The 16,815-nt window shown below is 37.4% G+C and overlaps 1 protein-coding gene across 2 annotated transcripts in view; it reads right to left on the bottom strand.

Moving 5' to 3' along the window:
* Positions 1-16,815, bottom strand: part of CNTNAP2 (contactin associated protein 2) — a 1,959,883-nt gene that overhangs the window by 1,329,179 nt on the left and 613,889 nt on the right. The gene's annotated exons all lie outside the window — the stretch shown is intronic.

The raw sequence follows: 16,815 nt of genomic DNA, 5'->3' as shown, positions 1-16,815 counted from the left end.
GTACTCAGGTATTATATTTGCTAACACTTAGGAGGCATACAACCCATGCCTCTTGATAACCACATTTTGAGGAAAACAATTTCAGTAACTAAATGAAATAAAACTTCTTTTGTTAAAATATAAAAATTGTTAAATAATAAAAGCAATTAAAAAAATAACATTAACATAGGAAAAAATACTCTTAGTTTATACCACTATATAAAATAACTATGGTTGCATGTAGATATATTATGGAAAATATGGCATAATGCTTAGTGCTAAGGGGAAATATAATTTTTTGAGTGAGTCTGGCTACTAATGGGAGTAAATGGTCAAAAAGTATTCAAGAAAGTATCCCATATACAGTATATCTGTATCTGTATCTATCTGTCTATCTATATAGTACTTTGCAAATAAAAAACTTAAGTGACAATAAAATAATTTATTCTATGAGGACTGTGATAATAGAAATCATTTTGCAAATCATCAGATATATCATTCATTTAATGATGTTTACATGGCTTGTTTCTACTTTCAGCTATGATAGAACACCTCTCCTGCCAGAAAAAAAATCGCAAAATTACAAAATGTATAATTCCTTTGTAGGGGTTAGAAAATAGACAATACAGGATCCCTGATCCCAAGAGAAGATGAACAAATGAGGTGACCCCTGCCAGCTTCCTGACTTTCTGCCTCATTCACTTTCTGGATTATGGCACATGAAAGAGCATCCCAGAGTACAACAGTGTCCTTGAGGTGGAGATGTATCAAAATCAAAGCTCCTGAGGAAGCTGGCTTTGGTAGGACAAGTGCAGGGGGCAGCTGTCAAGAGGAGGAGCTCTGGAAATCTGCACTCTAGGCTCTGTATGAATCGGAAGCTGTGTATTTGCAGACCAAGACTCCACAAGACCAGGGAAAGGTCATTATGAAATGAACAACCACCAAAGGGAGCCCAGGGCTGGAAGTAGTCTAACCTCACACCAGAGAAGATCGAGAGAAGTCGTCGAACAAGGCTAGGCATTCAGCAGACATGTCAGAAAGATTAGACTAATTTAGTCCTAAACCAAAGGCTATTCTGGGCACATCTGAATAAAGGTTGGTAACAAGCCTGAAAGATGACCAGTCTGACCAATAATCAAACCAACTCCTCGCTCAGATGAGACTCAACACTTCATTAAGGAAGGCCGTGAAAGTTCAGAAGCTCAGCAACATAGCATCTATAATGTCCAGTATAATTTTTTAAAAAAATATTAGACGTTTGGGGGAGCAGGCAAAAAATGACCTAAACAAGAAAAAATTCAGTCAACAGAAATAGTCTGTAAATAACAGAGATGATGAAATTAGCTGACCAGGACTTTAAAACTGAGCTTATAAATTAGTTCCATTCTTTGAGAGAAAAATATAAAATGTTGAATGAACAATATGAGATATTAATGGGGAAAATTTCAACCAAAGAGAACAAAATGGAAGTCTCTGAAATATATATAAATATATAAATATAAATAACTATATAACTATATATAAAACTATATATATAACTATATAACTATATATATATATAAAACTATATATATATATATAAATAAAATTGGGGGTGGGGCAAGGAAGGAAATAGAGGAGGGAACAGAGAGAAAGAAAGAATCTTAAGCAGGTTCCACACTGAGCATGGAGCCTGATGCAGGGCTCAGTCCCACAATCCTGAGATCATGACCTGAGCCAAAATCAAGTCAGTCACTTAAACAACTGAGCTGCTCAGGTTTTTCTCTGAACTATTTTTATACCTGAAATAAAACATATACTGGATAGGCTTAGCAGCAGCTTAGAAACTGAGAAGAAAACATTAGTATACTTGCACACCAGGCTGCATAAACCATTCGAATGGAAGGTCAGAGGAGATAAAAGGCTTAGAAATGGACAGTGCTCCAGTGGCCGGCAGGATAATATTAAGTGTCCTAACAAACAAGCAAATGGAGAGCTGAAATCAGAGAAAGTTGAGATTGGGGGCAGAAAAAAAAATACATTTTTTAAAAGATTTTATTTATTTATTTTAGAGACAGAGCTCACAAATGGGGTGGGGGGCAAATGGGTTTACAGAAGCAGAGAGAGAATCCTAAGCAGACTCCACATCAAGCCTGGAACCCAATGCTGGGCTGGATCCCAGGACCCTAAGATCAGGACCTGAGCCAAAATCAAGAGTTGGACACTCCACTAACTTAGTCACTCAGGTGCCCCTAGTTTGTTTATTTTCAAGTGAGCTTGATGCCCAGCGTGGATCCCTAAACAAGACTTGAATTCATGACCCTGAGATCCAGACCTGAGCTGAGATCAAGGATCGAACATTTAACCCACTGAGGAATCCAAGCACCCCTAAAAAATACATTTGAAGAAACAGTGGTTGAAAATAGTAAGCCCAGCTATCTGAGGAATTCAGAGCTACAAGCGGGATCAATACAGAGATAAACACACCAAGTCTCATCCGGAATCAACTGGTAAGAAAAACAGTGCTAATGAGAAATATCTCAAAAGTAGCCAGAGGGCAATAACATCTTAGCAAAAACAATGCAAAACAAAAGACAACAGAATGGCATTTGAATGAATGCACTGAATAAATTTGAATTTTGCAGCCCTGTATTCAAGTATACTAATGTTCTCTTCTCAGTTTCCAAGCTTTTGCTAAACCCATCCAGTACAGGTTTTATTTTAGGCATAAAAACAGTTCAGAGGGAAGCCTGGGCAGCTCAGTTGTTTAACTGACTGACTTGATTTTGGCTCAGGTCATGATCTCAGGATTGTGGGACTGAGCCTTGCATCAGGCTCCATGCCCAGTATAATTCCTCTTGAGGAACTTCCTGGGTGAAAAAGAGGCACTGTATCCAAGGGCATGCCCCTTCCTGGGTTTGTACACTTGCAGTGACCGGTCAACCAGGAGTTTGAAAGAGCAGTCCTTCCACCTGCCCCAACTTGGGAAAACTGGCGAGTCATGGTGGTCTGCAGAATTGGTCGAAGCCTCCACTGAGACTATATTGCATCTCACCTTCTCCTTCTGCCTCTTTCCACTTCATCCCTTTCCCTGCCACAAGTCTCCATCCCAAAAGTACTCTCTAATGAATTCCCTACATGTTCTTCTCCATCTTAGAATTTGTAACCTGGGGAATCCAGTCTGCAATATCTCCTTGGAACCACTCTTCTGATAATCTCACTAACAATGGGAGTTACTTGTCTCTGTCCGTGTGTGTTATCTATATGCTGTTTTTCCCCTATTGTAGTATCTAATTTTCCTATAGTCATCTATCATCCACATACCTACTTTACCTAGAATTCTGTAAAATGTTAGAGGAGCTGTAGATGAATTTCTGGGATAATAACATACCCCATCATCAAGAGATTATAAATATACCTTCTTATCTGTTAGATATATTGTTCCAAACTTAGGGGAAATTCTATAGCCAACTGCGTAGAAAATTCTATGTATTACCAAAGCATTAAGATGATTTGGTCACTGGAGTAAATATGAAATTATTGCAATGACTGAAGAGGGGCGAATGTAAGCAATTAATTGCCCAGTAAAATTAGAATATTTCTCATAACTAGTCCTCAAAAAAAATTCCAGTATAAATTTTCTCAAGTTACTCATTTTTTACTGCATTACAATTTTTTAATAAGGAGGCAATTAACATACCACTACTTAATCCCATTAATCTCACTACTTCAAAAAGTAGAATTTAATGTCAACTTTAAGGGAAGCAAAATTCTAAAAGAAGGGAAAATATAAGTTAAAAGTTATTTCTTTGCAGAAGTACACGTGGAGAGAATAGTGATTAACCTCAAGGGGAGGGCAAATGTCAGGCTTTCGTGAAGAACATCATAGAAAGATGGATGAAAAGTTTCCTATTTTTCTTTGATCTATAAAGCAGTGTAATTTGGGGAAGTTGATTACTTTGTTCATTTAGCTTGTGAAATGTGTAGCCTCTATTGATCCAAGGATTAAGGATGATAACTCTTTCACCACAAAAACCTCGGGAAAATGGTATATAAGAGAGAAGTGTTCCCCAACAAATTGCGGAGAGTATGAGAGAGCAAATGCATTCCCAATGGATGTTGCGATAGCTCAAAGGAAAAAATCTCCAAAGTTGAAGAGAAGGTAGAGGAGGTAGAAATAGTGAATAGTCATGAACTCTTAGTTTCTAAGAGGACAACACTAACTCTTACTTGGAAATAACAGAACCAAATATATCAGCTGATAACTAGTAAGTTGTTAGCATGAACTGAAAGATGTGCATTTATATAAAACTCTTACCATTCCCTAGACAGGAAGAATGCTGTTCCCTCCCTTTCTTTCTCTCCCTCTCTTCTTCCACTTCCCTTCATCCCTCCCTGTCTTCCTGTCTTTCTCTTTTTTCTTTTTTTCCCTCTCTCTCACATGAATATACCCATTGTGTGTGTGTGCATGTGTGCGTGTGTACGTGTATGAATTATAAAGATACACAGTGTTTATAGTGTAGTGTCCTACTCTACCGGAGTTAGTTGAGTGAGAAATTATAATAGAGAACCTGGAGAAATGGATGAAACTAGTCCTCTAAACTTACTGAAAACTTATAATTAATAATGGCCATCTCTGTTTTATATTTTATAAACCAGTACCTCTGAGAGAAAAGGAAAACTTAGTAGGTGTTTCAAGAGAGGGCTTGAAATTTCTTTTCTAGTGATAAAGGTCTCCTGCCTAAACATGATGCCCAAGTGGGTGGCTGTAACACCACCAGAGATTATAAGCCTAGATTCTAATTTAAAAGAAAAAGGTAGAAAAATTTTTTCAATTAAGTATAGTACTACCTTTAATAACTGGTTGAAAAATAGGTATCAGATGAAAAGAATAAATTGAAGATGAGACTTTCAGGCAAGATCGTATTATGAGTTCTGCCTTGGAGGCTTCCTTCTGCTCCAAATACATAGTATTTTTAGATAAGATAGATAAAAAGAAAATTGAAAAGACATAGCCAGGATAACAAATAAGATAAGCATCTCCATGCACAAGAAATGCAACCCAGGGGCACCTGTGTGGCTCAATGGGTTAAAGCCTCTGCCTTTGGCTCGGGTCATGATCCCAGAGTCCTGGGATCGAGCCCAGCATCGGGCTCTCTGCTCAGCAGGGAGCCTGCTTCCCTTCCCCTCTCTCTGCCTCTTCTCTGCCTACTTGTGATCTCTGTCTGTCAAATAAATCTTAAAAAAAGAAAGAAAGAAAGAAAGGAAGGAAGAAAGAAATGCAACCCAAATGCAAGGTCATGGGTAGGACCAAAGCAGAGGCTGGCTGGGTCAGGGTCTGGGAATACACAGAGGCAGCATCCACCAGCTCCTGGGGAATACTGATAAACATAAGTCTCTCCATGTGTGTCAGAGAAAGGAAGCCTGGGGCAGGGCTGAAAATTAAGACTGGCCCAGGAATAACTTGCTTGGGAAACAAGACTAAAACAGCCGCTTACTGACTTAAAAATATGGCTTTAGAGACTGTACCCAGAGAACTTAGAACACAGGGAGCATCTGGGTGCCTCAGTCAGTTAAGTGTCTGCCTTCCACTCAGGTTGTGGTCCCGAGGTCCTGGGATGGAGCCCAGAGTTGGGCTCCTTGTTCAGCGGGCAGTCTGCTTCTCCCTCCTCCCCGGCCTCCAAGTAAATAAAATCTTTTTTAAAAAAGGAAGAAAACAGGTATATATGAGCTCAGCACCACTGACTCAGTGACACACTTATGATTCTCTAATAACACGGCCAGACAAAGGCAAAAGGTCATCCATGTAACATGTGGTTCTGGACTGGGTATGTGGGAAGCTGCACAGAGAAAGTCACAAAACTATCAGGCAGAAAAGGAGGTGAGAGACAGAGTCAGAGAGAGCCAGAGAGGCTGGTTATCAAGAAGAGTGTGGAAACCAAAATTTCAAATCACAGGAAAGAAAACAAATGCCACAAAGTCAGATAATAAAGTCAAAAGTTCAATGGAAATTAGCTCCAGATATAAGAAACATTAAGGACCAGTTGAAATAAATATGTCTCAGGTTTTGGGGTGCCTGGGTGGCTCAGTGGGTTAAGCCGCTGCCTTCGGCTCAGGTCATGATCTCAGGGTCCTGGGATCGAGTCCCACATCGGGCTCTCTGCTCAGCAAGAAGCCTGTTTCCCTCTCTCTCTCTCTGCCTGCCTCTCCGTCTACTTGTGATCTCTCTCTGTCAAATAAATAAATAAAATCTTTAAAAAAAATATGTCTCAGGTTTTCAAAAATATAAAAGTAATATATCCATTAAAAACAGCAGTAATGATCAGATTCAACCAGGGAAAATAAAGCATTTACAGACAGATACTACAAAGAACCAAAAAGTGATCTTAGGAATAAAAAAGTGTAGTCATTCACAGGGAAAAGAAAACTCCATCAGAGGAAAATCCACAATTTACATATTGCCTGAGAAAGAATCACTCAGCTGAAAGGTTATATTGCAGGATTCAAACAGAAGTCCATATAGGAAAAAACAAAACACATTAGAATTCAAGAACTTTGGCTTTTGACCAAGGTGGAGTCATAGGGATTGAATTTACTTTCCCACCCGAAACAATGAAAAAGCAGTAAAAACATATAAAATGATAGTTTGCAAGACCATAAGATATGAGGCCATCAAGGGCTGGAATCTCTGAGATACGGAACAAAATGAAGTGAGCCCTACTTCCCAGCTTCGTATCTTGAGAGAGTTTCCAGTCTGAGGCATCAGAAAGAACCCAGGCAGAACATGGTGGAATCCTTGAGTTGAAGAGAGAGAGCTGTGAAACCAGGTGGCTGGAGTCAGAAGCAAAAGAAAGAGCAGGGAAACCTCCTCAAAGTCTTAAGTTGAGTAATGATTAGCATACATGTATGGAGAAACTACCCAGAGCTGAGCAAAGAGTCATCTGAATGGAGGAAGGTACTTCTTTGTACTACTTACCATATGTTCCCACCATCCTCTTCCTAGGTATTTTCCCAAAAGAAAACAAAGCCTGTGAACATAACAAAGTCCTGTGCACAATGTTCTTAGCAGCCTTCCTTGTAATAGCCCAAAGCCAAAAGCAACTCACATGTCCATCAACAGATGGACAGATAAACAAATGATGTATATCCATATTGCAGAATACTATTCAGTAATCAAAAGGAATGGCTGTTGATACAGACTACATGATTAATCTGGAAATAAAGGACCAAAAAAAGTGCATATGGTACAATTCCATTTATACAAGATTCTTGGAAAGGCAAAGTGACATATAGGAAGAAAAGCAGATCAGTACTTGCTAGAGGGAGGGGAAAATGGGTTACAGGGATGCCTGGGTGGCTCAGTCAGTTAAGCGTCTGCTTTCAGCTCAGGTCATGATCCCAGGGTCCTGGGATCAAGCCCTGCATTGGGCTCCCTGCTCAGCAGGGAGTCTGCTTCTCCCTCTCCCCCTGCCTGTGTGGGTGCTCTCTCTTTGACAATAATTTTTTTTAAGAAGAGGGTTACAAAGTTGCAAAAGTAACCTTCCTGGGGTAGTGAATATAGTCATCATCTTGATTGTGGTGATGGTTTCATAGGTGTAACATATATAAAAGTATCAAATTGTATAATTTAAATATGTACCTATTAGTGTATATTAACGATACATCAATAAAGTTGTCAAAATGTGTAGAAAAGGAGAATAAAGATGGAGTTTCAATGATAAGTTTAACAAGTTCTAGAATAAAACAAATACATGGAATATAAACATTTGAAGAAGTCGTGATTGAAATTTTTTCAAAATTGAGAGGAAAAAAAGTCATGATTCCACAGGTTTAAAGAGACCATCTGAACACTGAAAACATGTAGTGGAAGAGTATTATGAAAAGTGTATTTTGAGGTGCAAATGAAAGCTTGTCTAAAATAATAAGACTGATGAGAGGCAATAAAAAAATAAAGTTTAAGTAGACAATTGAGAATTATCTCATTGATTAAAAAAAAAACAGCATCTGAAGAAGTGCAAAAATTTTCCTGCTAATGAGCTCAGATGTTATTTACAGTGGGACATAAACAGCTAGAACGTGTGGAGTCTGACCTACTTAGAAGAATTAGGTTAGACTTCAACCAAATGTAGATACTTGTTGATCTGAAGCCAGAAAAGAGAGCCCTAGACCTTAATTAATGTCTGTTGTGAGCCAGAGAAGTGAAAATGGCAATGCCACAGTCTATTCCTAAAATATGGGAAAATTAATGCCTGTATAATATTAAAACAAGAGTATGAAAGCACATTTTGAAACAAAACAAAAAAGAAGAAGTGATTTTATCAGACATTATTAGATGACAAGACGACAGAATGACTTGTCTCCCTTTTCTATTTTCTCCAACGAAGGCAAGAGCTTTCACTTCATCCTGGGAAGGGCAGAACTAATAACTGAGTACAGGAATTATCTCCTGTGACAAGGTAGGACATAAGCAGAGAGGCAGAGCTGCTTTAACTTTTTTGAAACATTTAGCCTATATCCCAAAGCACTGGCATTATTCACGCATCTAACCTAGCTTCTTTCATATTTATCAAAGGAGCTGCCAGGAAAGTAAAGATAGCCTCCCCCCCACCCCACATGCACACATTAAAAACAAGGGACTTAGTGAATCTAGAAACAAAAATAGATAGGAAAGCTCTTCTTCAAAATCTGGCATGTGGGTTATGAGCATTTAGAACTAAGGAGAAATGGGGGGTTGCTGACACTGGAGGTAGTATTGGGGGGCTATAAGGATTTCCTTTTTGAACATGTTCTTGTTACTAGAACACAGTAAATTCCATAGATATATGCCTAACTTGATTTTAGCAGAGCATTTGGCAATATCTCTGATAAATATAAAATGGCAAAATGTGTTCTGGAAGATAACAGTTTTGGGAGCACTCAAAATTGGTTAATAATTATGCCCCAAATATGTTGATTAATGACTATGTCAACTTGAAGAGAGCTCCCTAATAATGTGCCACAGGCTTTCATCCTGTACACTGTCATTTTTAATATTTTTATTAGCTAAGGCATGGAAGACATGCTTATGAAATTTGTCAATTACATAAAGCTGGAAGAGAGACCTAATAGGATAACTAACTGAATTATGATGCAAAATGTTCTTGACTGACTGCAAATCTGAGCTTGTACCAGCACAATTTGCTTTATCATCAGTAATAAACCAAGATGGCCATTATGAAAAAATGCATTATCCATTTCACAACTAAGGTGTATAATGCGTGGGAATAAAAATGCAACCTTAATTTACTTTGTGGAAAATACAGTGTTGAAATGATGGCATCTATAGTACCATATATTTGCAGTATTACATTCAAAACATTTTTGATACATTTTTATTAAGGCTTTACATGTAAATAGAAAAGTTAACAAACCACAAACATAGTGTATTAGAAATGATCTCAACAATGACCATAACTGTGTAATCACCATGCAGATCTCTAAAGAAATCCTTGCCAGCAACCCATAAGCTCTCACAGGGTCCTTTTCCAAATGTGGTCACCTTTCTCTCCCCAATGAATTGCTCAAGATTCATCCACGGAATTGAATTTAGCAGTATATACCAGGTTGTAGATTGCTCATTTTCTTTCTTGTCTGATGTTACATTGTATAATCTACTTCTCTTTGTGAGTCCACTCCAGTGTTAAACACGTGGATATCTTCAGTGTGGAGTTACTAGAAAGAATTTAGCCATCAACATTTTTGTTCATGTCTGTGAACACCTATTTGTGCCTTTCTGTTGGGCATATACCTAGGAGTGGAATTTTGGGCCCAACATGTTTGTATTTTTAAGATTAGTCCACTTCCTGAACAATTTCCGAAAGTAGTTGAGCTGAGTTTTACCCCTGCCTCCCCAGACACACATGGTAGCATGGTCATGAGTTTCTGTTTCACCACATCCCTACCAAAATTTAATGTTGTTAACTCTTTTGTTTGTTTGTTTTTCCAGTAAGTTTAGTTTAGACATTCTGGCTCAATGTAAGTTTAATTTTCTTTTTCCTGATAACTATACTCTGTTAATACAACAACTTATTATAAAATTATTGTAAATTATGACATAGGTGTTAAGGGGCACCTGGGAGGCTCAGTGGGTTAAAGCTTCTGCCTTCGGCTCAGGTCGTGATCTCAGGGTCCTGGGATCGAGCCCCTCATCAGGCTCTCTGCTCAGCAGGGAGCCTGCTTCCCCCTCTATGCCTGCCTCTCTGCCTACTTGTGATCTCTCTCTGTGTCAAATAAATAAATAAAATCTTTAAAAAAAAAAAAAAGACATAGGTGTTATGAGTGCAAGGATAGACAAATAGACCAAATAAATAAAATATAGATTCCTGAAACAAAACCATATAGTGCCTACCATCCCATAAGCTATGGCACAGGTAATAAAAGGAAATAGTAGAGAAAGGAGGTATTTTCTTTAATAATACATTTGAGGTCATTTGGATATCCACATGGGAAAAAAGTGAAGTGTGGATTTTTCCTATACTGCACTTAAAAATCAGGTTAAAATAGGTTGATCCAAATGCGAGGGGTCAAACATTAAAGTTTCTAGAAGACAGTATAGGATAATAACATCATATTCCTGGAGTTGTAAAATATTTCTTGAACAGGGCTCAAAAGCTCTAGCTATATAAGAAAAGATGGATAAATTAGTATTAAAATTAAAACTTGTTGATTATCAGAAGACATTAAGAGAGTGAAATGGATAATCACTGATGAAGGGATGGTATTTCCCAACATGTAACCAACAAACATTCATATACAAAATGTATAAGTAAGTTCTGAAAATCAGTAAGAGATGTTCAGACAATTCAATCTAAAACAATGATCAAAGACTCATAACAGGTAATACACACCCACCCAAAGGAACATATGTTATACAACATATTAAAAAATGTTCAACCTTATGGGATTGACATTTTAAGACAGACAAAAAACTAAGAATTTTCAGAGTAACCAAAATGATGAGAGCACCTAATTTCATCAGATTTCTTTGAAGGGACCAAAGATGTTGAAGCTTTATAAGAAAAAAATTTCTATTCTCATCAGAAAGAGTAGATCTTCACAGGAAGTTAACCTGGGCCAGGGTATAAAAGTGAACACATGTACACAAGTTTAATTAATATAATAATTAAGTTTGATTAGAAAATCTTGAATGACATGCTCTGTAATTTTTAAATTTCCTAACCACACAGTGTATAAGATGTGTTTTTTTTTTTTTTAATGTCTTGGAAATACTATAGCAAAGAGAAAACAGATGTTTTCTGTGTGCTACTTTAGGTGGTGGTGTCAGGAAAAGAAGACTGAAATTACAGGTAGTCAGAATTCAGTATAACAATTTAAAAAACATCATGATAACATCAACAATAGAGTGGATTATTATAAGTAGTGAGCTCCCCATTATTGGAATTATCCAACTGAAAGCTGGATAATAAGAATTTCTTCAGAGGAGAGTTTCATGCCGGATGGGAGGCTGGACTAAATAGCCTTTCATTTCATTCACAAAGAAAACTGGAATGCAATACAAACTATTATGTTGAATTTATAAGCAAAACTATCAAGTGATTTTTATTTCTTATTGCCTTAAAACTAACAGCTATCCAAATTTTGGTTGATCTAGTTTATTAACATCAGGGGGGATATTATTTATACTATCGCTAAGTGACATTTGAGTATATATAACCTTTATTAGTAAACAGTCTGGTTGTTTGCATTTTTACCACGAATAACTTCCCTGGTTTATTCATTCAGCAGATATTTATAGAGTCCTTCTGCTAGCCATTAAGGGTTTTGTGTTTTGTGTGTGTGTGTTTTAAAGATTTTCCTTATTTATTTGAGAGAAAGAGAGAGAGAAAGAGAGTGCTCGCACAAGCAGGGGGAGGGGCAGAGGGAAAGAGAGAAGCAGGCTCCCCGCTGAGCGGGCAGTCCAATGCTGGGCTCCATACCTGGATCAGGACCTAAGCTGAAGGCAGTTGCTTAACCGACTGAGCCACCCAGGAATCCCTGTGTTTTGTTTTGTATTTTTTTAAAATAATTTTTTCATAAGCAGTTTACTAGACCATTTTTTACAATTTACTTATTTATTTGAAAAATGTATAAAACTATTCTTTATTTAATAAAAACTTTAGTATTGGCAAAAGCAGTACCTAACATACATTTAAGGTTCACAGAAATGAGGTCTTCTGTGCAAAAAATAAAAGCCAATGAAAATATTATAACCAAGTCATAGTCACTGAAGTCATTTTCCCCTCTCTGCAACTACGAGGAAACTGCTGTTTCATTCTTGCTTGTAAGAAGAACAGAAGAGCTTCATGTCATATCCCAGTATCCCTCTGCCCACTGCACCCTGAATGCAGTTAGGATCAAGGAATTCCTTACTTTGAATTCCTAAAAAGAAATTAAAAGTTATGTGGGCAAGACGGCAATTTTGTTTGCATCCTACTGCTTTACTCTGTATTCTTCATCTCTGGCATGCATTCCTACCAAAGTCTACAGAATTTTGGAAACAGCATGGTTAATTAGAAATCGTTTTCCAACTTCCTTGGTCAAGTGCATATTCACTGGCTTTGTCCAAAAAATGCCATCATCCCCAAGATACACTTCTCTCTGATGAAATAAGAACAGTAAAAACATTGTTCACAACACGACTCACATAATATATTGTTCAGTGAAGGTGGAGCAGTAAGGTTATGGGTTAAAAGAGCTTCAGCATTCAGACATGCAACAGTCATCTTTAGATTATTAAATAAAAGTGATGTCTATTTACAGAGAGGACTGAGGGAAGGATGTAGCTGTAGAAATCAATTAAGTTGTGGGACTCACAACAGATCCTGAACAAGTCTTTAAGTCAAGTCTGGATAATCAACTCTGTGAAGCCAAGGACCAAGTTTTATCTGCAATTTTTTTTTAAAGATTTTACTTATTTATCTGACAGAGAGAGAGAGAGAGAGAGATCACAAGTAGGCAGAGAGGCAGGCAGAGAGAGAGGAGGAAGCAGGCTCCCCACTGAGCAGAGAGCCCGATGCGGGGCTTGATCCCAGGACCCTGAGACTATGACCTGAGCCGAAGGCAGAGGCTTAACCCACTGAGCCACCCAAGCACCCCTTATCTGCAATTTTTAAGAACCACTGCTACCCATGGTTCCCTAGACCAAGGAGACTCTGAATAAATATCTGTTAATAGAGTGGATGCGAGAATTAATTAAATAATAAGTGAATATGTGAAGGGACGGATTGACAAATAAATGACATTCTGGAAGAAAGAGTCCTGAAACAAGAGAAAAAAATCCTTGGGGCTAGTTGTATGACATGGAAGAAAGGCACAGATCATGAAAGACAAATAATATAAGTTGAACTGTAATAAAAAATACATAAATATATTTATTTATAAAAATGTATATAAATACATGTATTTACAAATACTCATGAGTTACATTGTATCTTCAGGAAAGAACTGAAATTTTTGTTAAAGCACTCATTGTATTTAGGCTAACTATTATTAATATTATTTGTGGCTTAAGATATGGTAAGTGAACTCTCACTCAAGAACATGTATTTGTTCATTCCTGAGAATCGTTTGATTGCCATCATCCATTAAATCTTTATAAATTAAGTTTTTAGCCATTATTCTCAAAAGGTCCGTGGGTTGAATCAGAACTCTCGTGCTCAAAATACATAAAAATGGGGAAGGAACAGTCATTTGGAATTTAATTTTAACATGTTTTACTTGTCTGTGGTTATTATTCATACATAAGCATGCCCAAGACGATGAACATACCCGCCTTCCCTTCCTCAGTGTGGCGGGAGCAAATGGTCTATGTGGGTCGAGAAAGTGAGGGGACAAGGTCTCTGATGTGCTAGAGATGAGCAAGGGCTTTCTCATTCCATGAGGGATGGGCAGTCCTGGCGTTGGTCTGCTCCAGAGGTATTGAACAGACTTGACTGAGGGAGTGCACAATTCAAAGTGAAAGTTTTAAGAATCCAATTTTAACTCATCGTGATAGAAAATCCCTTTAACTTCTGCAACAGCTTTTAGCTAAGTGGCTAAAATTAAGTGAATTTCAAGACTGATTCTCATCTATATCATCAAAACCTAGTCTCTAGCTAGCATTTTATACAAAATAAGGTACGGTTATTTATTACTGTTTCCTTCACTTAAGAAAGAAAAGGGTCAGAGGCACATTTACAAAATGAAAATGTTCTCACTGGTAACTAAATATAGTTTATTGTTTATTAACAAAATAATTAGGGATGCAAGTAACATCTCCATGCCATCTGCCTCAGGGACTCCTTTATTGAAGCCTCGTTATTTTCTGGGGCAAAGCCTTTGCCATAAAAGAGATTGCTGGAAAAAATGCAGAAGAGCAAAAAAGAAGTGTGCATATTATCAGTGTTTTAGCAAAATCTGTTATGGGATATGCAATAATGCCAATTATTTATGCAAATAATATATGCAAAACTAGGTGCAAAATTGTCTTTAGTGTGTACAGTGATAGTCCATTGATACACATACATTTTATATATACAATGATCTATGCAACAATACAAAATTGCCAATGATCTATGCAATGATATAAGGAAATATCTTGTATACTCAATGATTTTCAAGCTAAGGTCTACAGGAAAGTACAGAAAGATGAGGCCATTTTCCTGTGAAAAGATCATGACAATTGAGACAGATATTTCTACTGACTTGAAGTAAGTGGAAAATTGCCTCATTTCTCCACTTTTTACATTTGTACACTCCATCTCTGACTATGATGTAGCAATGTGAAATGTTTGAAAACATAGGTTTCTTCCTCTGCTTTCGTTCCCTTCCTTTTCCTCTTTTCAGAGAGAAACTGCAAAGAGATTATTTCCAAGATCAATAGAGTTAAATTTAGTAAACATACCCTTTAGATCAAGCTCCAATGTCTTTTATAAGTTCTGTGATCTTCCCCGTAACTCATGCATAGTAAGTGACTCCTTTCTCTTTGACCAGCACTTTCTGTGCACATTTTTATTCTAATCCCTAACCCCCATTACTGGAAGGCAGGCGTTATGCCATTCCCAAGCTCAGGCTTAGAATCCTCAAAAGCCCTATGAAAGTATGTGGCACATTGCGGGCTCTTAAAAAAAAAAAAAATACCTGCTATAATTACAGAATCTGTTTTAGTCAAGAGAGGAGATTTTTAGCATTCATATACTTGGCAACATAAACCTATTTCACCAAAAAAGTTGTGGGTGTATTTTGATATAAATAGAAAATATTTATAGTAGTTCCACCTCTTTAGGCTCTGAGTGTGTAGGGAAACAACAGTAGGATATGTGTGTGTGTGTGTGTGTGTGTGTGTGTGTGTGTGTTACATATATATAACAGATGGGTCTTAGAAATACAGTTGTTTTTAGTACAATCTTCTATAAATGGCAACTTCATATACATAAATCCATCAATTCTCCTTGCAAAGAACTCCTTTAATAGATTTTCTCATAGTGCAAGCTTGAAATCGGCTGTTCTAGCAATGCAATAGGACAACTTCAAGAAAGAAAGTCAAAAACAGTATCAGGACAAAACAAAACAGGTCCAAAATGCTTTGTATACTTTTATAAAGTTCACATCTTTCACTGTCACAGGAAGTCTCCCATCTCTCCATAACCACCACATCACTAATCTTGACTCTTCAAAATAGGATTGTATCTTCTGGCTGAGACTGAAGTATTGTATTGTAACAGAATGAGCAGTGGACTAGAATCAGGAAGCAACAGGACCTGACAGCAGACAGGTCACACTACCGGAATAAAAGTAGCATCGACTGGGTGGCTTAAAATGAAATTTATTTCCCACAGTTCTACAGGTGGGGAAGCCTGCATTGGAGCAGCCGTCAGATTCATGTCTGATGAAAGTCCACCTCTTGGCTCACAGATGGCTGTCTTCTAACCATGTCCTCCCGTGGTGGCGGGGGTCAAGGATCTCTCTGGGGGCTCTTTTATAAGGGCACTAATTCATTCATGGAGTAGCAGCCCTCATGACCTGATGACCTCTCAGTGACTTCACCTCTAAATACTATCACGCTGGTTTCAGTGTATGAATTTTTGGGGGGACACGAATGGCAGGTCCCAAGCTTAGTTATAAAAATAAGTTTGTGTTACCTTATGGAACATGGTGTCCAAATGAAAAGCCTCAGCATTATGAGTCAGCCATGATAAAAATTAAGAGAACTCATAAATAGTATTTGATGAAAAACCTTGGAACAAGAGGACACAATATTGTTGGCATGAAGTCTTTGATAAGTAATGTTCTCACCATTTTTTTAGCCATCTCATTCACAAAAGTTCTCATCAGAAAAACCCAATGATTGTAGGAGTAGAACGATGAACAGTGTTAGAGATAAGGGTGGGTGGGGCAAGTTATTTATCTAATGCAAGTTAAAACTGTATTTCTCTTTTGGTCTCTTTTCTCTATCTCTTTATATCTACTGACATACAATGAAAAAGCAAGACATTAAGGTATTCAGTTGCTAACTAGACAGTTTTTGATTAATTCCTCAAAATGTAATCTTGTAACTTTGTGATAACCACAGAACTGTAAAAACCCATTTGTTGTAGGAAATTGGACTTTTATATTTTAAGCTGTAAGTGAACGCCAGTCTTGTATTATCTAATTTATCTCTATGAAGAAGAAGGAAAAAAAAAGAAATTCCACATCGCGCCTGCCTTATGGTACCTGGCCTGATATTCTGTACACTATACCTGTGCTTTCGTAATTCAGAAAGCGTGAGATGCTCTGGATTTCTCCATGAACACCATTCGTAGCATCTAGCAACTTCTGATCAAATTACAATGGTAGTTT

This window comes from Lutra lutra, chromosome 11 (assembly GCF_902655055.1).
Source record: "Lutra lutra chromosome 11, mLutLut1.2, whole genome shotgun sequence".
In the NCBI taxonomy this organism is placed as follows: Eukaryota; Metazoa; Chordata; class Mammalia; order Carnivora; family Mustelidae; genus Lutra; species Lutra lutra.
Note: the sequence above shows the minus strand (reverse complement) of the source record. Positions and strands in the feature narration are given on the sequence as shown.